This window comes from Balaenoptera borealis, assembly GCF_965194805.1.
Source record: "Balaenoptera borealis genome assembly, chromosome: 2".
Classification (NCBI taxonomy): domain Eukaryota; kingdom Metazoa; phylum Chordata; class Mammalia; order Artiodactyla; family Balaenopteridae; genus Balaenoptera; species Balaenoptera borealis.
The window spans coordinates 119,480,941-119,505,920 of NC_138867.1; the positions used below are offsets into that span (position 1 = coordinate 119,480,941).

Genomic DNA, 24,980 nt, shown 5'->3' on the forward strand with positions numbered 1-24,980 from the left:
TTAGTTCAGAGGACCAATGGGAACTGATTCCTAATCCAAACTTTCAGGAAAGAGGATCTGCCAGATTAAATCAAGAACCCAATGGCTGGGTGAACATTAAAAAATTGCCTAAACTCATATTTCCTTATTTTTCTTATTCTTGCCCAATCACTGAAGCAGTGTCATATAATACAAATATGGCTTTGGAGGCCCATCCCTGTGGCAGTTATCAGAAAGGAAGGATTATAGAGACTGCAAATGTTGTCTATCATAATCCTCTATTAATAGAACATGATGATGATGGTAATAGTTACTAATTATTGAGCCACAATGTACCCAGACACTGTGCCTTGTGCGATCTCATTTATTCCTTGAGACAATCTTGCAAGGGATTTATTATCTCTATTTTACATGTGAGGAGCTAGAGACACAGAGAGATTAAGAAACATACCCAAGTTCACATAGTTTGTAAGTGGCAGAGGTAGGATTCAAACCCAAGTGTGTCTAGTTCCAAATCCAAGTGTATCTAGCTCTTATATTCATAGCATGGCTGGCTTGCAAGAATCCACCCAAATCCAAATGCATACATATATACATACATAACAGATTACATAAGCATATGTGTAAAAAGTTCTTTCCAAAAATAAGCTGGTGCCTTTCAAATGATTAGGCTATGCAAGTAACATGTGCAGCTAAGGGCCCATTTTCTCTGGCAGCTCTAAGGGTTTTCATTGATTCTAATCAGCCAGCATTTGCTATTTATGAATGTTGTATAATTCAACTAAAAGTCACATTTGTTAAAAAAAAAAACAAATGCCCAAGTTAAAGCAATTCATTAGAGAGCTAATATTGCCAGATGGGAAGGGGAAAAACATAAAATAGTTCATTGACAAATCTGCAACCCTAATGCCAGTGATGGTGTGAAGAAGCGATGGCGGAGGAAGTGGTTTTAGACTACCAAGTGCTGCAGGATGGGAGGCATCTGAAAGGTGAGAACTGCTCAATCCAAGCAGCCCCATGAAATCATGCCCTCCTACCCTGCCTCCATTTCAGGGTTTTTTCTTGTTCTCATAGAGACTTTGTAGGTCAGGCTGATGAGCCCAGAACTAACTTTGAATACATTCTCCCTTTCATCAGTGATGCTGGTTGGTGTATATTCCTAGGCCAGTGGGAAGTAGGAACTGTTTACTGATTATTTTTATCTGCATCTGGCCCAGGATTCTCCTTCAAATTCAAAAGAATGTTAAGAACACATCTTTTAAAAAATATTTATTTTATTGAAGTATAATTGATTTACAATGTTGTGTTAGTTTTTGCTGTACAGCAAAGTGATTCAGATATATGTGTGTATATATATACATATATACACCCATTCTTTTTTATATTCTTTTCCATTATGGTTTATCACGGGACATTGAATATAGTTCCCTGTGCTACACAGTAGGACCTTGTTGTGTATCCATTCTCTATATAATAGTTTGTATCTGCTAATCCCAAACATCCAATCCTTCCCTCCCCAACTCCCACTCCCCCCTTGGCAACCACAGGTCTGTTCTCTTTGTCTGTGAGTCTATATCTGTTTCATGGATGAGTTCATTTGTGTTGCATTTTAGATTCCACACATAAGTGATATCATATGATATTTGTCTTTCTCTTTCTGACTTACTTCACTTAGTATGGTAATTTCTAGGTTCATCCATGTTGCTGCAAGTGGCATTATTATGGCTGAGTAATATTCCATTGTATATATTTACCACATCTTCTTTATCCATTCATCTGTCAATGGACATTTAGGTTGCTTCCATGTCTTGGCTATTGTAAACAGTGCTGCTATGAACATAGGGGTGCATGTATCTTTTCGAATTATAGTTTTGTTCGGATATATGCCCAGGAGCGGGATTGCTGGATCATATGGCGACTGTATTTTTAGTTTTTTTGAGGAACCACCATGCTATTTTCCATAGTGGCTGCACCAATTTACATTCCCACCAACAGTGTAGGAGGGAGGAACCCATCTTCTTGACAGAAGAGAGGGAACGAGTTGCCATGGCTCCACTTCCCAAATGTCCTAACTCCTCTTGTATAATCCCTTCTCTCCAGTACTGTGCCTGGCTGTTGAGTCATGAGTCACAGTTTTCATGGACTGAGCTGGACAGAGCTTATATCTTCCAATTACTCTACGGGTGACCTAACCATACTTTTCAGCATACCTCTGCACCAGTGATAGGACATTAGAGAGATGCTCCTCTGTGTTCTGCTCTGTCCTTTTGGTACTTTAGAGTTTTAGGACTCAAAATATGTTCTGCAATGTTTGGAAGGAATATGGCATAAAGGTGAAGATTATGGTTTAGAGTCAAATCTGAACTGAATTGCAATTTCAAACTTACTTGCTGGGTGAGCATAAGCAAATTGCTTAAATTCATGTTTTCTTAATTACCCCATCTGTAAATTGGGTATAATTATAACACCTATCTTATCTATTTGCCATGATAACTAAAGAAGAAAGAGCTGAATATAGTGCTTGACATATAGTATTAATAAATGTCTAATCTTTTTTTTTTAATTATTTATTTGGCTGCATCAGGTCTTAGTTGCGGCGTGTGGAATTTTTCGTTGCGATGTGCGGGCTCTTCATTGTGGCACACAAGCTTCTCTCTAGTTGTGGCGCTCAGGCTCCAGAGCACATGGGCTCAGTAGTTGCAGCACACAGGCTCTCTAGTTGTGGCACACGGGCTCCAGAGCACGCAGGCTCAGTAGTTGCAGCTTGCGGGCTCTCTAGTTGTGGCGCGTGGGCTCTAGAGTGCATGGGCTCAATAGTTGTGGTGTGCGGGCTCAGTAGTTACGGTGTGAGGGCTCAGTTGCCCCGTGGCATGTGGGATCTTAGTTCCCCAACCAGGGATCAAACCTGCGTCCCCTGCATTGGAAGGTGGATTCTTAACCACCGGACCACCAGGGAAGTCCCAAATGTCTAATCTTTTTATTCCTTTTTTTCTGGTATACTTTTGTTTCATGCAGTCTGTGTTGTGGCCTTAGCTGGTAGCATCTTAGCCAGAATTCAGTAGTTCTCATTTCTGAACCCAGATACAGACCCTCTAAGGTTGTCCGGATCATCCTGACATCTGTACAGTCCCGTCACCCCCAGCCGCCCTCCTGGAGATGGCATGAGGAGAATTTATCAGTTCTGCCTGAGAAAAAGGAAAAAAACTTGGTTGCTTTCATTCCCAAGTAGAGCCTGCCTTTCACAGATTCTGTTGCCCTTAGTGTTTCATGACGAAAGTGCAGTTGCCTCCAATAGGCTTCCTAGTGGCGCCTGAGTCTCCTTTCACTTGTGTCTGAGACCTTCTCAGGAACCAACACCTTCTGACACCAACACCTGCAACAGTGGCAGCCATGGGAATAGAGAGAGGCCTGCTGTGACCGATCCTCCCTCACATGTGTTCTTTGTAGTTGTTTTTCCCCACTGATGAATTATTTGGCTTTGTCCCCAAACTGCTCATTCATTTTCACAGTCCACAGAAACCTAGGCTAAGATGCCACGCTCTGAAGGGATCAATGGTGACATCACCAGGTGATGTTTCCTGCAGGATAAACAAGTCGGGCATTAAATCTGTTAATCCCAATTGTTGGCCACTTTCTCCAGCCTTGCCTCCGTGTGAGCAGACCTGGACCACAGGCTTCTTATTTCTTTGGCAGCTCAGTGAGACTGAACAGGGAAAGAAAAGGAGCTGAGTAGGGAGAGCACAGCACACAGTTATCCTTCAGATGGAGGGATGTGTTGGGGGGCTGAGGGCGTTAAAGGGCCAGTCATTCGTGCTTACAACTCTTTTAACGTTCTCAGTGTCAAGCTCTGAACAGGGTTTAATGAGTGCCCTCTTGTGACAGTTCCTAGAGAGAATCCCAAGAGATTATAAAAAGACTGTCCCTGCCTTCAAGAGAGCTAGTCTGGCTTCGGGGCCCCTGGCTGCTTTGCTATCTTGCACTGGTCCTTCCAGGCTCCTCTTTCTACATTTCATGGGATCTCAGGACTTACCGAAGGCAATAGTAAATTAATTTTGGAGTGGGAGATATTCGCTATTTTCAAAAGAGCACAGAATTCAAAAGAGCTCAGAGGTCAGCCAAAGAATCATCAGTGGAGGAATTCCGAAATGCACAGCACTGCCAAAGATAACATTATAGCTTTTCAAGGAACACCCCAGAGGATCTGGGGCTGAAGTGTGAAAGGTTAATTAGGTAGGTGAGGCAACTAAGGCCATGAGGTTTCCTTAGAGAAGCTTAGTTTATTTTTTATTTTATTTTTTGGGGGGGGCTTTCATTCTTCTGTGTTGTTGCCTGCATTATCTCTGTCTCTTTTTTTATGGGGGTATAGTTGTTTTACAATGTTGTGTTAGTTTCTACTGTACAGTGAAGTAGAGTTCCCTGTGCCATACAGCAGGTTCTCATTAGTTATCCATTTTATACATATAAGTTAGTGTATATATGTCAGTCCCAATCTCCCAATTCAGCCCACCCCCAATTTCCCCCCTGGGTGTCCATACGTTTGTTTTCTACGTCTGTGTCTCTATTTCTGCCTTGCAAACAGGTTCATCTGTATAGAGAAGCTTAGTTTAGAGTGACTACACAGGGGTTCTCAAGGTATGGTGCCCAGAGCCACACTGACAATACCTATCAAATCTGAAATTCTCGGGCTGGGGCCTGGCCATCTGTGTTTTAAGGAGCCCTCCAAGTGATCCTGATGAACCCTAAGGTTATAGAGTTGATAGTAAATATTCCTGAGATTGTCTGATACCTTTGAAGGCTCAGAAACCATGCAGGGAAGCCATCTGTTTATGATTCTTACAGGAAGCAGGAAGCCTTTCCCCATATCAGAGAGATGATACGCAAGAGCTTAGGCTCTGGGTCAGAGTAAACCTCATTTGAATTCTAGCTTGCCACTCAGCAATTGTATGTTCCTGGGACCATTACATAACTTTTCTGAGTCCCAGTTTCTTTCTCTGTAAAATGGAGATAGTAGTAGCGTCTACCTTACAGGGTTGTTGGCAAGAATTAGATGAGATAACACACACAGCCTGGAGAACACTGTTTAGTAAATGGTAGTTATTTTTATGATTTTTCAAGGTATGAGTCTATCCTTCAACTTCAGAATTTAGGTCTGAGTTGTTCTGAGTAGTCTCTGTGGGAAGGCTTTATTACAGAGCAGATTTTTTAAAAAGCGCCTTTTTGTGTCCTTGGGGGATTGTTTTTGCCCTGGTTTGCTGCATCTCTTTACTCTGTGGAAAACGGACAGTTTATGTGCCCTAGTTTTATAGGGAGATTCATGCTCTTATTTGTCTTAGGGATTCCTACCTCCCTGACAAAATCACCTCCCCACGGAGGGGCTCCGTGGAGACCTCCGTCTCTGATTCTCCCCCAGAAAGAAGCCATGATCCTTAAATTTGGGGGAATCCATATAGGAGTACCGTCAACATGAATTTTTCCACATCATGAGTGACTGCAGCCTCAGGCCTTGTTTGAGAATTTAGAAAGCATGCTGTTCCACTAACCTGCTCACCCTCAACTTCTGCTGTTGTCATGGCAACGATAGTCCTGGGAGATGTGAGCATATCTTTATCAGGGAAAAAAAAATAAGATCTGCGATCTATGTGGGTGGAGCAGCTCCCTCCCGTCAGTATCCTCCACTGTCACCTCGCATCTCACAGCCCAGGAGTGCCAGCTTGCCTTAGTCGTGTCTAGTAGCCGAGGAAAGTAAGTCCTTGTGTAAGATACACTTTTACTTTCCGGGGTTGTGGAGCTCATCATGTCTGTTGGAGTCCTCTATGTAGCTCATCTTGTGTGTTCTGACCTGGCCTGGAGGGAGGGAGTGAGGTGGTGTGAGAAGGGGAATTAGAATCCTCTACCCAGGAGAAGCTGGGAAGTTTAAGTCTCTGCTGGCTCCATCCGTGACTTTCTTCAACTCCTTCTTAGGAGAACACTCTGCACCTCTATTTTTAATGGTCATGTAAATAAAAAACTAGAATGAAGAATTCCTGCTTTTCCTGAAATCAAAAGTTTCTGTTGAATAAATAGATTCTGAGATATTTCCTTCCCTCCACCCTGTATTCCCTGAACCTCTCTCATTTTTCCTACACCCATTCTTCCAGGTTCGGTAGCCCTGGGCAGGATACAGTCAGGGTTGGGGCCGTGATACACAGTAAAAGAATTTCTTCTGTGTCAGAGACCCGCAACAGATCATGTGCCTCCTGAAAAGCGAATCCCTTGAGCGCTCAGACGTGTGCTCCTGGGCATACATTTTGGAGAGGAGAGTGCAGTGAGGAGAGAGGAGGGGCAGGAACCGTTCTCTTAGGCTGCAGTTCCCTTCAAATCCCGCAGAGGCAGAGAAGCAGCTGATGCAGGGTCAGGAAATGGACACTCATTACAGTCCCTCTGGTTATCATTGGTCCATCTAATGAGCCACTGGAGCAGTACAGTCTGGCCCCTGCAAACTTCATCATGAGAAACAACTTTTGCATATGTCTTAGGAAAATAATACACTTCATCCTTCTTTTGTTTGAGTGTTGCTTGGGACAGGAGAGTTTCTGAATAACCCTGCCTTCTAGCTTTCTCTACACACCGTCTTTTGTAGCTGAATTTTTAAGCCCCTTATCGAAAGGGAAATTCAAGTTTCTGTTGGGGAGATCCTAGGGTCTCAAGGACCAAGGAAGGGGGGTGTGTGTGTGTGTCACCAACTCTGCTACCTGACTTGGCTCAAAGACGACAGGCCACCTGTGTGTTTGAGAGCTTTGTGGGGAAGTGGAAGTGGCGGGTGAGAGTCAGCAGTTCATTCTGTGGGAAAGAGTGCTTGGATTGTATAGAATTGGTGGGCTTGGAGCACCTCCCTGGGAGGTGCTTGGACAAGAAAGACCTATTTACGGCCTGGGTTGAGGGCAGAGGGGTAGTGATAACTTGTAATGCCTTTAAGCTTTGCAGCTCCAGCAGGCGTTGCCCTCAGCCTCACTGATTCTAGTAAACTAGAAATGAGAGCTGGTCCCCAGCAACAGCAAGGATCTTTAATGACAGATATTTTCAGAGCAACTCAGTCCAGATTCCAAAAGAACTTGAAAAGTTCTTTTTCTCAGAGGCAGTCACCTTTGCAGTTGAGAAGGTCATTGCCTAACCTGGAGAAACATATTCAGGTCAAGCACTGGCTGGAGACTAGGGGCCTCGAGGGGAGGGTCATAAGAGAGCTCAGCGCCAGGAGGCCTGGAAATGAGCCTGTGGGTTGGAGAGAAGCCTCTCTCTGCCTCAGCGCTTGGAGCTTGTTACCCACAGTTATAGAAAGGACAGGGAGCAGAGATGGATGCTGTTCCACTCTCATCTCAGTGAGACCGGGAGCTTCCTCAGCAGTACGCTGCCTGGAAAGGTCTAACTCCAAGGCAGTGGGCTAGGTGAAGGATGGGAGAAGGCAGTCCTGAGGATGGCAGTACCAAAGGAAATAACATGCATAGTATTAAAATAGGAAATGGAGAGCTTTGTAGAAGTCAGACTCAAGAGGTTAACTACAGAAGGTTAGGGTGAGAAAAGGTAACTTTCAGGAACCAAATTTGGATCCACAAGACAATAGGAATGATGAGAAGTTTATTGTTGCTAGAGTCGTGGCCCTGGGCTGCTGAATCCCAAGCAGAGTACCCTAAGCCTCCAGATTATAGCTGCGATTGCATGTGAAAAACAACCAAACCAACTTTAAAAAGAAGGAAAGCCTGTCCCGTACAGAAAGTCTGAACAAACAAGTTTGTTGTTGATGGTCCAAGAAAGCCTGCCAGCTTGGGTTTACTTCCAACATTGGCCCAATCCCGTGTCCAGAGCTGTTGCTCTAGGTGACATCGTGGGCCAAGCTGAGTAGTGAGGTGACATTCCCCAAGTCACCTCTCTTATTTTCTTTGACTCTGCGTCGTAGATACTGTCTTACCCAAGCACACATATGTCATATGTCTGTTTCCATAGTCACCTGGTGTCACCCAAAGGTCTGTGACAAAGCTAGAAGCTTCAGCCAGTGTAAATGACTTACGTTAGATGCACACCAAGCTCCATGTCAGAGTTCTGGGGGGAGAAGGGCATCACCAGATGTGTAAACAGCCCTGAGGTGGCTGCCCTTGAGCCTGTGAGGCTGGCTCTGTGTGTGATGATGAGCAAGGAATATTAGAAGTTAGCAGAAGTTCCCTTCTCTCAGCTAATGCCTATTAGTAGGGAGGTGTGTGTGTCAGTTGGAGGGTCTTTGTCGTTGAAGTTTCAAAGTTTTTGAATCCTGTGCTGTTGCCTGCCTGGGTTGTAGAAATAGCATTTTAGAACAAGAGAAAGGAAGACTGTATAATAGCTGTTATTTATGGAGAACTGTGATAAGGACTTTACATGCATTGCGTCTTTAAACAAGAGAGAAGTGATTATTATTCCCATGTTCTAGATTAGGAAAATTGAGGCTCACAGGAATTAAATGACTTCCTTACAGTCATCCTTCCTCACATCTAGTAGGTGTTTTTTGCTCACTTTTATATTCCCAGTGTCAAGGCAGCTGTCTAGTACATGATGGTGCTTAAAAATATTTGTTGAACTCATCAGGGAATAGCAATGGCTGAGGCAATATCTGAACCCATGTCTGCCTGCTGCTGAACCCTATGCATTTAAATAACACACTACTGTTACTTTGTCCCACTTGCCAGGTGAAGCGAATAGTTGGGTAACTAGGAGAAGACTGTTCACTGTCTGAGTTCCAGGCCGACTGTAGGGGTCTATAGTACTTTCCCATTCCTGCTGTAATCAGTTTCCACAAACTTTGTGACTTAAAGCAATACAGATATATTATCTTACAGTTCTAGAGGTCAGAAGTACAAAATGGGTTTTACTGCTGCTAAAATGTAGGTAGGTTCCTGCCACTATGTAACAAGGATCCACTTTCCTTCAGTTTCTAATAATATGTTCCTCATTTCCATCTGAGCCCTCCCTGGCAGCACCTTTAATGTCCATATTTCTACAACAGTCTGTTCATGACAAGTTAGGTATTCCCCAAGACAATATATGTTTTCTCTACCATACTCCTCACTTCTGAGTCCTCTCTGGCAGAGTCATTAATATCCATATTTCTACTAACAGTCTTTTCAAGGTAATCCAGGCAATTTCTCCATGCTCCTCAAAGTCCTCCAATCTCTGCCCACTGCCCAATGCCAAAGCCACTTTTACATTTTTACTTATTTGTAACAGCAACACCCCACTTCCAGATACCAAAATCTGTATTAGTTTCTAGGGCTGCCATAACGAATGACCACAAACTGGGTGATTTAAAACAATACAAATTTATTACCTTATAGTTCTGGAAACCAGAAGTCCAAAATGGGTTTTGCTGGGTTAACAATCAGCATGTTGGGGCTTCCCTGGTGGCTCAGTGGTTAAGAATCCACCTGCCAATGCAGGGGACACGGGTTCGAGCCCTGGTCCAGGAAAATCCCACATGCCGCGGAGCAACTAAGCCCGTGCACCACAACTACTGAGCCTGCACTCTAGAGCCCGTGAGGCACAACTGCTGAGGCCCGCGTGCCTAGAGCCCGAGCTCTGCTACAAGAGAAGCCACTGCAATGAGAAGCCTGCGCACCACAACGAAGAGTAGCCCCCGCTCACTGCAACTAGAGAAAGCCCGCGTGCAGCAACGAAGACCCACCCAAAAAGCAGCCAAAAAAAAAAAAAAAAAATCAGTGTGTTGGAAGGGCTGCATTCCTTCTGCAGGCTCTAGGGGAGGACCTTTTTCCTTGTCTTTTCCAGCTCTCAGGCTACCTTCATTTCTGGGCTCAGTGGCTCCTTGCTCCATCTTCAAAGCCAGCTACATAGCATCTGCAAATCTCACTCTGACTCCCCTGCCTCCCTCTTTCCCTAGTAAGGACCCTTGCGATTACATTGGGCCCACCTAGATAATCCAGGATTATCACTTTAGCACAAGATCCTTAATTTAATCACATCTGCAAAGTCTTTTTTACCATGTAACATAACATATTCACAGGTTTCAGGAGTTAGGATGTGGGAATCTCTGGGGCACCATTATCCTGCCTACCTCAGGGTCATTTATGTGCAGGCAGCAGTGGCTGTGTGTGTCTGTCTGTAAATTTCAGTAGAGACGAAGGTAAAATAAGGTGCATATTAGGACCCTGAAGAGGGTGTAGTCAGTGTGGACTAGACTTTAAAAGCCTTTTAAAAGGTATTAATTGCCAGAAGTTTGCTGGAGACTATTCATCACCCCCTTTCTCTCCAGATCTTAGCTAATTAGCAATCGATGCATGGGGCCACCTGAGGAAATCAAAGTTCAGAATCAGGCTTATTATTGGTAAAGAAGTTCTGGAGAATACCACAGGGCCTCTAGCTCCCAAATGCAAGGGAAGAAAATCAAGAATGGCAGACCTCTCCCTTAGTGAGGAAGGGGAACTGTCCTGGTTCGATTGGCTGAGCTAGAGCAGAGAAAGAGAATTAATTAGGTAAGAGGTATGTCATGAAAGAACAGTAACTGTTGATGCTAATTTGGCACAATCGGGAAACGCAATCCAGGGAATTCCCTGGCAGTCCAGTGGTTAGGACTCCACGCTTCAAATGCAGGGGGGGCGGGTTTGATCCCTGGTCGTGGAACTAAGATCTTATATGCCGCGTGGCGCAGCCAAAAAAATTTTTTTTTTAATTTAAATTAAAATAAATAAATGAATAAAGGGCATGGTAGCTAGCAGAAAAGTCAGTCACTATTTCTAAATCTCACTTTTCCTCAGGGATGCCTCCTGTGTCAGGGGCAGGGTGGTTGTAGGCCAATTCTATGGATACACATGCATTCAGGATTTGTTTGTTTGTTTTTTAGGAGCATTTGCATAACAAACCTATTCTCACACTAGCTACCTCCTTGAGATCCTAACAGGCTAAACACTTCCAAAGCCTGGAGCATCTCAGCACCCTCAGCAGCTCTGACTGGAGACTAAATCACCCTCTTGCCTCTGACAGTGACTAGCCATGAGACCCATGGAAGATTCTCCTTGGAGGCCAGCATCCCCTAGAGGCTCCTTGTGTCACTAAGATGTCGATTCGACTGCTGTCCCTCAATCTGCAGCCAGTGGGGTTGTGTTTAGTCAATGATCAGTGTCATGTCAATTTCCCTCTGTTGGACCAAGTATAAATTGATTCTAAATATCTGCCTTGGGGAAATTTCTGTAGGGAAGATGAGCTTTTCAGTGTGCTGTCTCTAATTCTGGGCACTTAGAGATATAAATTACTTTCCTTGGTCTTTTCTCACTCAGGGTCACAACCTTGCCTCCAAGATACTAGCTTTCTAAATGGTTGTGATTTGAAGGGCACTAGGAAGATCCTCACAAAACTCACCTAACAGGCAGGTCCCTAGAACTTTACCATTAACCACCACCACTAGAAGCATTCTCTTTTAAAATACCCATTCATTCATTCATTCATTGATTCATATCCTCTCTCTTCCTCCCTCCCTCCCTCCCTCTCTCTCTCACGCACACACACACACACACACACACACACACACACACATAAAGTATTAGACTATCCTGTCCAAGGGTACTCTCCTTGGCTTGGCTTCAGTGTAGAATTTGGTTGGAACTTCCTATAGTCATTAAACAAACATTTGTTAAGTACCTACTTATAGCCAGTCTTTGTTCTAGGTGATGTGAATACAATACTAAATATAACACAGTCCTGTCCTCATCATCTAGTGGGGGAGACAGAAATGTAAAGAAATAAGATGGAAATATTACAGTGTCAGGACCGTAATAGTGCCATGTATAGGCAGGTCCAATAAGGAAGCTGGGACAAACCACCAGGGCCTGTCGGTCCAGAATGGGACCCAGAGTCTATCTATGTTGTAATCCATACAAACCCCATGTAAATATGGTCAGCTGGTTCATCTTTCCTGATAAGGACCTCTTAATTGTTTTCACAGGGCCCAAACCCTCCCTCAGCAACCATGAATGTTAGATATTGTGGGAGCCCAGAAGATGGAATTGGGAATTTAGGGGACCAGATCAAAGAGTATGTGACATTCAATACTGGGTATTGAAGGATGGTACGTAGAATGTGGGAAGAAAGAGAGTTCCAGACAAAGGGAACAATACATGCGCGTGTGTGAGCCTTAAACCCAGAAGGCATAATCTGGGTGAACAGAATGAGTGCGTTTGATGGGCGGGGTAGGATGGAGGACTGTTGGGAAATGAGATCAGAAAGGTAGACTGGAGTCCGATTTTGTTGAGCTTCAACAATCCTGCTAAAGAATTAGAACTTCCATTCAGTTGCTGGCAGTGGAGAGCCACCAGGTTGGTTGGTTTGTTTTTAAGAAAGGAGCCTCTATTGAGCCTCTATTGAGCCTCCTTAGCTCCGCTGAATCTGCACAAATCATCCTGTAATGTGTCAAGACAAATTCATGAGCTATCGACTTAACTGTTTTCTTCCACCTAAATCAGGGATTAGAAACTTTGAGTGTCTAGAAATGTGGGACCAAGAGGGTGATGAATGCAGCATTTTTGTAAAAAGGCGTGGCCTTGGAAATGTTCTTAGGTAACTCTGCTGGACTTGGTTTGTTGGTGTCTAAGAAAATGTGGAGCGTGAAGGGAAGGCTTGTTTAAATTTTGCCTGTGTTAGCTTTTTAAGGGAGGTAGCATGGCATTGCACAGTGCCTCGGCTCCCTGTGGTACAACTTCATCATTGTGCCTCAGATTTATTAATGTGAAAAAAAGGAAAGACTGGAGGCTGCTGTAAGGATTAAGTGAGATGATGCCTGTGAAATGCTTAGCACGGTGCTTAGCTCATGGTAAGCACTCAAAAGTGTTACCATTTTCTCAGTTTAATACACCTGGCACTTAGCACAATACCTGGCACACAGTAAATAGGATTCACAACGTCTTTGCTAGATGAAATGGAATGGTCTTAGGGTGCACAGAGTCGGGGGATGGTGGTGGTGGAGAGGGTTCTCCCCGACGACACTCATTCTCCTGCCCTCCTCCCTGCAGTGTTCTGACAGCACCTCCGTTTTACACCCTCAATGCAGAGGTATCACGGTTTGTCTAGAAATGGTTGCTCAAGGCCGCAAAGTGACACAGCAACAGAGAGCCTGGGATTGCTGCTAAATCTTAAGAAGAGCAGATTGTGACAAAGTATGGGGTGGGGAGAAGAGAAGAAGAAAGAGAAGAGAAAATGTGAAAACCTAACGAAAACCAGACGCAGTGTTCTCACTGAGTGACATGGTGATGCCTCGCCCAGTTTCAGGTGGGACAGGCAGGGTGAGACCACTGTGAAGAGTCACGGTCAGGTTGCGGTACTGAAGGAGGAGCCCAGCGGTGGGCTCTGGGGTCCAGGAAAGGCTGCTGCGTGGGGCCCGGCACTTGGAAAATGCCTTGTTTGGTTTAATACTATGCTTTCGCCGCCTTGAAGTTCTTAATCATTTTTTTAACAAGGGGCCCCCCATTTTCATTTTGCAGTGGACCCTGCAAATTATGTAGCTGGTCCTGGGTGCAGGCTACCTGGGGCAGTGACATTTTGCCTCAGCTAGTTTTTGAGCTAGTTTTTGAATTTGCAGCTGATTAAGCAAGTAGGCTGGACTAGTATTCTTTTTAATCTCTCTGTCTCTGATTCTAAAAGGACAAAAATCATAACAAATTAAATCTGTAAAAACTAAAATAAAATGAGTAGGGGACTTCCCTGGCGGTCCAGTGGCTAAGACTCCATACTTCCACTGCAGGGGGCATGGGTTTGATTCCTGGTCAGGGAACTAAGATCCCACATGCCACGTGGCACGGCCAAAATAAATAAGTTAATTAATTTTAAAAATGGGTAGCACCTTACTCCCCTAACTTCAGTCATCCGCTACCAGCAGTTTAGTGTGTATCCCCCAGATTTTTTGTACTGTAAAGTTTAAAGTACTGTATTATAAAATAATACACAGTTACATTGTTGATGTAAATATTAAACAATACAGCATCATTTACGTGAAAATATTCAAGTTTCCCTCCGTTCCACTCCCCTTCAGTGAGGCAACCACCGTTAACAGTTTTGTCTGTATGCTTCAAATATATATATATATATATTTTTTTAATTTTTATTTATTATTTATTTATTATGTTTATTTTTGGCTGTGTTGGGTCTTCGTTTCTGTGTGAGGGCTTTCTCCAGTTGCGGCGAGCGGGGGCCACTCCTCATCGCGGTGCGCGGGCCTCTCACTATCGCGGCCTCTCCTGTTGCGGAGCAGAGGCTCCAGACGCTCAGGCTCAGTAGTTGTGGCTCACGGGCCCAGTTGCTCCGCGGCATGTGGGATCTTCCCAGACCAGGGCTCGAACCCGTGTCCCCTGCATTGGCAGGCAGATTCTCAACCACTGCGCCACCAGGGAAGCCCTCAAATATATTTTTTAATTAATAAACTTTATTTCTTTAGAGCAGTTTTCAGTTCATAGCAAAATTGAGTGGAAAGTACAGAGTTCCCGTAAGCTCCTGTCCTCACACCTGCCCAGGCTCCACCACTGTTGTTAACCAGCACCAGAGCGTGCATTTGTTACAGTTGATGAACCTATGCTGACACATCACTGTCACCCAGAGTCCAGAGTTTACACCAGGGTTCAGTCTTCCAAATATTTTTCAAATTAATTTTTAATTATGTAATTGATGTATGAATGTTTTTTCTATGTCTATTAAAAAATATGTAGGCTTTCCAAAAGCAAAATGGGATAATATTATGCATATTAGTATATAGCTTGTTTTTATTTTTTAACAAATACCTTTCCAAGTCACTACATATAGACCTGCCTCATTCTTCTTTAATAAGGGCATACAGTGTTGTATGTCTATATTATGTTATTTATCCAGTTTCCCATTGGTATATATGGTTTTTAAAAAATATTTATTTGGCTGCATCAGGTCTTAGTTGCGGCACGCAGGATCTTTTGTTGTGGCGCGCAGGCTCTTCCTTGTGGCACACGGGCCTCTCTCTAGTTGAGAGGCAGCACACGGGCTCAGTAGTTGTGGCATGTGGGCTCTCTAATTGTGACAGGCAGGTTTAGTTGCCCCGCAGCATGTGGGATCTTAATTCCCTGACCAGGGATCGACCCCACATTCCCTGCATTGGAAGGCAGATTCTTAACCACTGGACCACCAGGGAAGTCCCTATTCGTTTTTTAAACAATGTACACATTCTTTTTTTTTTTTTAATATTTATTTATTTAGGCTGCGCCTGGTCTTTGTTGCGGCACGCGGGATCTTTAGTTGCGGCATGAGGAATCTCTTAGTTGAGGCATGCGGGCTTCTTAGTTGCGGCATGCATGCGGGATCTAGTTCCCCGACCAGGGATTGATCCTGGGCCCCCTGCATTGGGAGCATGGAGTCTTACCCGCTGGACCACCAGGAAGTCCCCACATTCTTATACATATATCTTTTGCACTCCTAGTATTATATAGAATAAATTTTCAGAAGTGGGATTATTGGTTATAGGGTATGAACATATCAAATTGGAGCTCTCTTATCTGGGGTTGACTGCACTTGTTATACACTCCCTCTAACCCCCACCTCTCTGTCACTTAAACTCAGTGACACCATCTTCAAGGGACTTAGCCCTCAGGGTTGAGAATACTGGAGCACCGAAAGGAGAGAATTTACTTGTGAATAATAACAGTAATAGCTCACCTGCATTGAGCACTTAAACCATGTTTTGTGCACTCAAGCCAAGTATTGTTCTAAACACTTTACATGTATTAACTCCTTTAATCTGTATAACCACCCACAGAGATAAGTCTATTATTATACCCATTTTAATGCTTAGGAAACTGAGACATCTAGGGTTAAGTAAGGTCACACATCTGTCTAGTAAATGTTGGGGCCAGGATCTGAAGCAAGGCTCTTGTGCTCTTAACCTCTGCACATACTCTCTCTAGAGAGTTTAATGCCATAAAGATGTCAGAGTTTCTCTACCTTGTTTATTCCTTAAAACAATATTGCATTTATTCATTTACTTGTCTTTTTCTACACTGTAACTCTTTGAGGGCAGGGTACCTGTCCAAGTATTCTTCATAACCCTATACCCTAATTCCTAGCACCATGTCTGATTTATTGTACATAATAAATAAATTTAGTTGAATGGATAACAATGCCTCTGGGAGGTAGCTACTATATCCATTTTACAGATAAAGAAACTACGAGTCACTGTCACCCAAACAGTGCAGTAGAAAAGACTGGAAAGCGGAATCGTGGAGCTGCAATTTGAACCCAAGGCTTTTGATACCTAATCCAGGCTGCTGTCCACCTTGCCTGAGCTGCCTCCTTCCTGCCTGTTTCTGAGGGCTCTGGAGAATGGCTCCCTACCTAGCAACTGTTTCTAAGCTGGAAGACTCACAGCTAGCCAGTTTTAATGATCCCTGGGAGGGGCAGAGCCTGATGGGAGGAGGGCCCCTGGAAAATAGTTTCTGGAAGTACTGCAACCAGGAATCAGTTGTTAGAGGAGTCAGGTTCCTTAGAGGACTACCGCGTAGTAATAATACGTATCCTCTATTTCGGCTTCTGCATGCCAAATGTTATTCTGTGTGATTTATGAGCATTGTCTCCTTTTAATGATCACAATCCCATTAGATGGATATTGTTATCTTTGTTTTACATGTGAAAGAATACTGAGAGGCTGAGTGACTTGCTCAAGGTTACACAACAAATAAGTGCTAAGGCTGAGATTCAACTCAAAATGTGTGACCCCCCAAACGTTCATTTTAAGCATTCTGCTACCCCAGGTTATAACAGCAGCTGGGGCAGGGGACATTGTAAGAACAAATTGCCCTCCCAAGACCCTGGAGGACTTTAGTGACGAGAAAATAAGGTAGAGAAAACCACGCAGCCTGAGCCCTCCTAGGTGACGGGGTCACAGAAAGAAGAAATGTTATTTTATTTTGTTTTTTTAGCTGGCTGTGGAGAGCTAGGAAGATTTGAGACCAGCCATTCCAGTTTTTGAATCTGGGTTCTCAGCACGTGGTGTCTTTATAGTCAACCTAGAAATGGCAGAGTTATTTTGGGCACAAAGCAAGAGCTATGGCTTTAAAAATATGCCACTGCATTTATCTCTTCCGCTCCAAGATTACTGAAAATTAGCCCAGCTGTGGCCTGAGGCACCAAACAGCCGCACAGTCTTCTTCCAGCTCACTCAACCCACCCTAAGCGGGTGAAACACCCAGAAGTGGCAGCCTCTGGGGAGTGGCTATCGGATTAGTTCCCCATCACCAAGCCTACCTTCTGATCACACACACACACACCATCCCTTCCCAGCTACTGCAGGGATCAGGATGCTAGGCCTGTGAGTCAGCTCCGCTCTGTCTTCTCCCCCATCCCCAAGGCTTCAATAGAAGTAAAAAATAATAATAATTCTAATATTGAGCTGAGGAGTCAGTACAAGAATAATTTTTCAGCTTTATTACCAAATCACTGTTTGATTCAGGGCAGACAATCTTGCGGTAATTCAAGCCTTCACTTTCCTTATCTATAAAATGGAAATCTTAAAAATATATATTTTTATAATATATATATATATAAAATATATGTATATGCAAAGTGCTTAATAAAGTGCCTAAGAAAGTACCTGGCCCATAATAAGCAATCGATTGATATTCCTTAAACAAGTGAATCTTCTGCTACTCTGATCTTACTAACAGGTAAAATGTGATGAGCTTTTACTTTATGCTAGGCACTGTGTTATGCGCTCTCTAAGGATAATTACACTTAATCCTGTAACAACCCTATGAGGTGGATGGTATTATTCCTTTACACATGAAAACTGAGGCCCAGAGATAATTAATTTGCTAAACATCACGTAATTTACATGATGTAGCCAGATTTAAGCCTAGTATTCTGATTTTAGAGCCTAAAGTCTTAAAGAGAACAGGGAGTATATTTTTGCGTTCCCCTGTTTCCATGGAAAATTCTTTCCACTGTCAATTGAAGGACTAAGAAGCAGTGGGGAAATGCCCAGGTGGTTTTAGCTTTCTTTCCCTGTCTCTGATCCTGGACAGGATTTGGGTTTCCAGCCATCATCCTCCTGTGTTTTGTGGGCTGTAATTACTCAGATTTACTTTGCCCAATTCATAAAGGATCGAGTGAGGGAGAGGAGGCGGAGCTTGTCCAAGCAGTCCACAAACCCTACAGATGGTGGGATAGGGGGTGGGGAGGGAGCGAGATATGTTTTACATCCTGGTCTTTCAGTGGGTTTGATGGCAGATGCTTTTTGCGTTTTGGTCTGAGCATGTATAATTCTACAATCTGCCAAGTTCTGGTAGAGAAAGAGAGGGAGAGACAGAGAGAGAAAGACAGACAGACAGACAGACAGACAGACACACACACACACACACACAGAAGAAATGGTTGCTCAAAGCCACAGAAGGCTCAAATGAAATTGGAGCTGCTTGAAGGGCCGCAGTGGCTGGCTGGGTGGGAAAGGAGTCCAGGAGAAGCGAGGTGTCCCTGTGCAGAAAGCCTGGGTGTTCACTTGCAAACCCAGAATCTGCACAGCCTTCCGTGCCCTGACCCTTCCCTGCGCGACCAGAGGCACCAGCAGAAGCAGCAGCCCGCGCCGGAGAGCAAGCAGTCCAGGGGAGCTGTCTGGTGGGGCCGGAAACGGCTGTAATCATTTAATAGCCTTTGCTGGCTGCACGGACCTAGCGGAGTGGGCAGTAGGCAGGCTCCAGAGTGCTTTCTGGCAAGATGGTCCCCGGCTTTAATCAAAATGATGGGTTTTCTGGAAGCTCTTTATTAACCTCAGCACCAGAATCCCAGAGATGGTAACAAAGGGATGAATGGGAGCGAAGGGGAGGGGCTGCAACCTGCCGGCTGGGCTGCGATTTTCCAGAGCTGAGCGCTCCCTCCCGCAGTCCCACCCCTCCCCCCACCGCCACACTTCTTTCTATTGATTCTCGCTTAGAGGCTCCTGCCTGCATCGCCGTCTCCCAAATGGTGACTAAACAGATACAGCCAGAGCCATTGCTACATTTGTAGAATGCTTCAGGGTTTTCAAAGGGCCTTCATATACAGCTCAGGATGTGGGTCTCGTTCGTAACTGGAGTGAGACTACCTAGATTTGAGTCCCAGACTCCACCAGTTAGTAACCCTGTGACGATTGGTCTTCAGTCTCTTCATTTATAAAACCAACATATCTATAAAGCAGACATGCATATTGGCAATATCTACCTCCTATGGTTCTTGTGAGGAGTAAAAATTATATAGCATATGCAGATCCGCTTAGCCCAGTGCCTAGCACATAGGAAGGCAGAGTAAATGTTAACTAATTCATAACCCTGATGAAGACAGGAAGGTGATCACCTCCATTTTATGCCTGAGGCAACTGAGGCTCAGAGTCGTTTATGTAAATTGCCCAGGACTATGTACCATTAAGTGATAGAACCAGGGCAAGCCCTCGAGTTCAGAAGAGCAAAGCAAGAGGAGGAGAGGAGAAGAGGATTAAAAATCCTCCAACATTCTCCAGCCTTGCCCCTCTAAGAACTTTCCTGAAAGTACTATTGTTGGTCAAAATGACTGTGGGTTGTTCTGTTAGGGGAAGTCTGTGTAAATCAGATAAACCTCTCCTGGCCTTAGTTGATTGTCCAGAGAAGATTAGAATAGGGGTTGGGGGTAGGTTTACAAGTCTGGCATTTGCTTCACAATCTTCAGGACCTTCCCTGGCATCTGCACTGGCAAAGCCTCCAGCTCAATTGTTCCCAGTCACTGAGGCTAAACTCCAGCCAGAGTTAGTTTAGAATGAAAGAAGAAAGTAGGGAATGTTGCCAAAAAGACCCTGGGCAGTGTCTAAGGGAAGTGCCTAAAGTGGGTTATTGGATTAGGTGAAGTGGTCAGCTACCCCCATAAGGCAGTTTTTAAAGCTGCAGATCTATATGCCTTTGTAAAACAAAAGTGTATGTTGTTCATATTTTTACATGTATCCCTACCTACTGTGGAGAAATCAGCCAATTTAAAAAAAAAAAAGGCAAAACCTTTTACTATAATTATGATCATACTCTATTAAACTTTCAAATTTCATTGGGTTGTAATCTGAATGTCAGGGAAGGGCTGATCCTCCGCCGCTTGATGTCTCTCAGAAGTCCTCCTTCTAGGCTCTAGTAGATCCATTCATTTGGGTCGTGGCTGAGTCTCAGTCTTGCCTTTGTGAGCCAGTGAGCTGGGTCCCTGGGAGCAGAGGCGAGGGGACCTGTGGGAGGTCCCAGGAAGGGGGGAGGGAGACAGCACTGAAAGAAGAAACATTCCCTTGACTGACCTGAGACTGGCCCTGGGCTGGGGTTAGGGGCAGAAAAGGTGCGTCTTCTTTTCTCATCTTTTCCTCATCTTCCTTTTTCATCTTTCTCATGAGATACTCTCATCAAGGAGTATCGCCTTGATTCTGCCCCAAAGTCACAGCATTTTATAAGCGAAGGTGGTCAAGGGCTTCAGTGCTCTTGGCCTAAAGGGACTCAGATTTAGGAGGTCAGTAAATGTTGTTTGTCACAGCCTTAAGATATTATTTCACCTGAATGAACCCTCAGAGATGTTTGCACACACATCAGCCAGAACAGGTTGGGTACAAGGATCCGGGAGGCACTGGAGAAACCAGATCTTGTTCTGCTCTGCAGAAGCTGAATATGAGGAGGATGCACCTGAATTCTTCTTGGAGTGGAGGCTGAATCAGACCCAACCAAGGCTCCCAACAAAGGCCGAAGAAGCTCAGTGACATGTAAAAGAAGCTCATCAACTCTTAGGGATCCTGCTGTGAGAGGCTCCCTCCGCCTATAGGCACGGCCATTAAGGTCCTTTAACTCTGCAAGATAAAAATATCTCTGAACTCTGCATCTCCAGATGACAGTCCTAGAGGCCTCATACAGAGTCCTGGCTGTGGTCGGAAAAATTTCCATCTTGGACTCTGTGAGAGCAACTAAAGGACTACAGAGTGGTGTTGAAACCCAGTTCTCCTAGACGCCAAGTCAGAGGCTTTTAAATGCATTTCTCACTTTTGTCTCAGTCTCTCAGGGGCAGGGCCTGTATTTGAAAGGTCAACAGGCAGATTCTGGCTGAGCTCAATTGCAGATTTGATTATCTTAGACGAATCAAAGAAATCAGTCTCAGAGAAAAAAATATCTATAGCCCTATGTCCAAAGAGCTATAGTGTCAGCTCTGCCAGGGGAAGCATGGTGTAGCAAAGGGGTTTATGGGAGAAAAGAAACTCTCCTACTCCCTTTCCCTACAGTCTGCTGGTATTTGGACTAAATTTGCAATATCCTTACCCTGCCGTCCTAGCCCTGAGAGCTGCGCCATGTATAGTTGCCCATGTGTGATTCCATTTATTGAGCTCTTTCATTTGTGCTGGAGTCAGCCTCAGCACTTCACATGCATTTCCTGCTTGTCTTTAGGGACTCCAGAGTGCGGCAATGGAAAGTTATTTGATCTGCTAAGGAGTGGGCACCACTTCCATTTCTCACATCAGTCCTTTCATTCATCCATCCAGCAAGTATTTATCAAACACCTGCTATGGGCCAGGAATTGTGCTAGACACTGGCTACACACTGGTGAATAAAACAGATATATTTCCTTATAGAATAGATTACTAAAAAGAACCTGCTGTATAGCACGGGGAACGTACTCAATACTCTGGCGTATATGGGAAAAGAATCTAAAAAAAAAAAGAGTGGATATATGTGTATGTATAACTGATTCACTTTGCCATACACCTGAAACACAACACTGTAAATCAACTGTACTCCAGTAAAAATTTTTTTTTAAATTAAAAAATACATACATATTTTCTGCTTCTCTGGACCTTACAGTGATAAGAGATAGGTGTGAAGGGGGTCCTGCTTGGCTAGGATGGTCATAGAATGCCTCTCTGAAGAGATTTCAATTAAGTACAGACTTGAAGAATGAGGAGTCATGCTAAGCATGGAGGGGAGACCATTCTAGGCAAAAAGAAACCGTATGTATACAGATTTTGAGGCAAAAACAATCCCAAGGGGTGTTGAGGAATTGAAAGAAAACCTGTGTGGCTGGAGGATAGTGGTAAGAGGGACACTTGTAGGTGAAATTGGAGAATAAAAAATAACAGGCTACTGAAGGGCTTTGTATACCATGTTAAGGAGTTTGATTTTTTTTTCCTCTCAAGGCAATAGAAAACCTTCAAATAATTTTAAGCAAGGGGAGTGATATAAAATAATTTCTATTTTTTAAAGGATTTTTACTGTGTGCATGTTATACTTCAGTATTTTTAAAACGGAGAAAGACTTTAAGGAATAAAGATGACTCTGGCTATGTGTGGAAGGTTAGAGAGAGGCAAAAGTAGAAGCAGGCTGAACAAGGAAGAGGCTATTGCTGTAATTCACATACAAGATAATCGTGTCCTGAGAAAAGGTAGCAGCAGTGAAAATGAGAAGAGGACAAAGTCTAGATATGTTTAGGAGGCTGAAATGACAGGTGTTGGTATATTATAAATGAAGAATAGAGAAAAATGAATAATGGCTCTGAAGCTTCTGCCTTGAGCATTGGAGTGAATGGCATATCATCGATTGAGATGAGAGATTTAGAAGGGAATAGAGGAGAGGAATCATGAGTTTGATTTCAGATTCCTTCAGTTTGAGTTGCCCATGAGACTGCCAAGAGGAGATACCAGATAGGCAGTTGGATACATGAGACTGGAGAGACCTATGGGCTTTAAGTATACATTTGTATCTCGTCAGCATATTTAGATGGTTTGTTTACCCATGGACAGGCTGAGATTCCAAAAGGAGAGAGTGAAGAGAAAGAAGAAGAAAAGGTCTAGGGCCAAACCCAAGAAGCTGCAATACATAGGTAAAGAGAATCCTGCGAGGAAACTGACAAAGAACAGCCAGAGAGAACGGTCAGGAGAATGGTTTGATAAGGAACTCGTAAAAAAATAAGTGTTTCAAGAAGGGGATTACTAATGCTGCTGAGAAGTTCAATAAGATGAAGACTAAAATGTGACCACTGGCTTTGGAAGTAATATAATCAGTGAGCTTGCCATGAGCAATGTTAGAAAAGTAGTGCTCAAGGATGCCAAATTAGAGGAGATTGAGAAGTGGTGGAAGGTAAGGAGATGGAAGTAGCAGATGTAGAGAATCCCAAACTACAATCAAACGTAAACTGTTTATCTGGCAGAACTTTTCATGGCTCCACCAAAGAAGCAGTGTCAGATACATGAACACTGCTGTGATGCCAAAAGGTTTCAACGTCATGGCCACTGGGATCACTTCGCTCAGAGAGACCATTACTCTTCTTCTCTAGCTCTGACCTCTACTCTTCTAGAAGTCATTGGTATACTTTATGGTGTGTCTTCCAACCAGACTCTTGGGAAAGTCTTGCACTGGAAGCCCCTGTGGATGCATAATCATTTTCTCAAGTCTCAGAGCAAATTTCACCTCTCTTCTGGAATCTCAATTGACTTTCTCAAGTGTAATAATTTTTGCCTCTCAGTCCTATAATACTTTACATGTACCTATATATATCTTATCTTTTATTTTTAATTGAGATATAATTGACACATAATATTATATTAGTTCCAGGTGTACAACATGATTTACTATTTGTATACATAGTAAAATGATCACAATAAGACTAGTTAACATCTGTCACTATGTATAGTTACAAAAAAACTTTTTTATTATGATAAGAACTTTTAAGATCTATTCTCTTACCAGCTTTCAAGTATGCAATACAGTATTATTAACTGTAGTTACCATACTGTACATTACATCCCATGACTTATTTATTTTATAACTGTAAGTCTGGACCTTTTGGCACCCTTCACTACCACCACCACCATCTAGCAACCACCAATCTGTTCTCTGTATCTATAAGCTTGTTTTTTTGTTTGTTTTTTTAGATTCCACATATAAGTGAGATCATATGGTATTTGTCTTTCTCGGTGTTATTTTGTCAAATATTTAAATATTGACTTATTTCACTTAGCGTAATGCCCTCGAGGTCCATTCATGTTGTCACAAATGGCAAGATGTCATTCTTCTTTATGGCTGAATTTTTTTAAAATATTTATTTATTTATTTATTTATTTTTGGCTGTGTTGGGTCTTCTGTGCGAGGGCTTTCTCTAGTTGCGGCGAGTGGGGGCCACTCTTCATCACGGTGCGTGGGCCTCTCACTGTCCTGGCCTCTCTTGTTGCGGAGCACAAGCTCCAGACGCGCAGGCTCAGTAGCTGTGGCTCACGGGCCTAGTTGCTCCGCAGCATGTGGGATCTTCCCCGACCAGGGCTCAAACCCGTGTCCCCTGCATTGGCGGGCAGATTCTCAACCACTGTGCCACCAGGGAAGCCCCCTGAATTTTGTATATATATAAAATTCAGCTGTGTGTGTGTGTATGTGTATCACATTTTCTTTATTCATTCATCCATCAATGGACACTTAAATTGCTTCCATATCTTGGCTGTTGTAAGTAATGCTGCAATGAACATGGGGGTACATATATCTTTTCAAGGTAGTGTTTTTGCTTTCTTTAGATACATACCCAGAAGTGGAATTGCTGGATCATATGCTAGCTCTATTTTTAATTTTTTGAGGAACCTCCATACTCTTTTCCATAGTGGCTACACCAATTTACATTCCCACCAACAGTAGACAAGGGATCCCTTTTCTCCATACCCTCACCAGCACTTGCTATTTCTAGTTTTTTTGATAACAGCCATTCTAACAGGTGTGAGGTGATAGCTCATTGTGGTTTTGATTTGTATTTCTCTGATGATTAGTGACATTGAGCACCTCTTCACGTACCTGTTGGCCATCTGTATGTCTTCTTTGGAAAATGTCTATTCAGATTTTCTTTCCATTTTTCAATCAGATTGTTTGGACTTTTTTTAATATTGAATTCTATGACTTCTTTATATATTTTGGATACTAACCCCTTATCAGATATAGGATTTGCAAATATTTTCTCCCATTCTGTAGGTCGCCTTTTCATTTCGTTGGTTTCCTTCTTTG

General features: G+C 43.5%; 1 protein-coding gene and 1 long non-coding RNA gene across 9 annotated transcripts in view; one reads left to right on the top strand and one right to left on the bottom strand.

Moving 5' to 3' along the window:
• LOC309622639 (protocadherin alpha-C2) overlaps nucleotides 1-24,980 on the top strand; it is a gene marked incomplete at its 5' end in the record, with an annotated part of 176,592 nt that overhangs the window by 143,401 nt on the left and 8,211 nt on the right. The gene's annotated exons all lie outside the window — the stretch shown is intronic.
• On the bottom strand, nucleotides 1,775-6,672 carry LOC309622692. Its single transcript, XR_014241060.1, has 2 exons — nucleotides 2,688-6,672; nucleotides 1,775-2,627 (listed from the first exon to the last, which is right to left on the bottom strand). It is a non-coding gene; the product is annotated as an uncharacterized lncRNA (long non-coding RNA).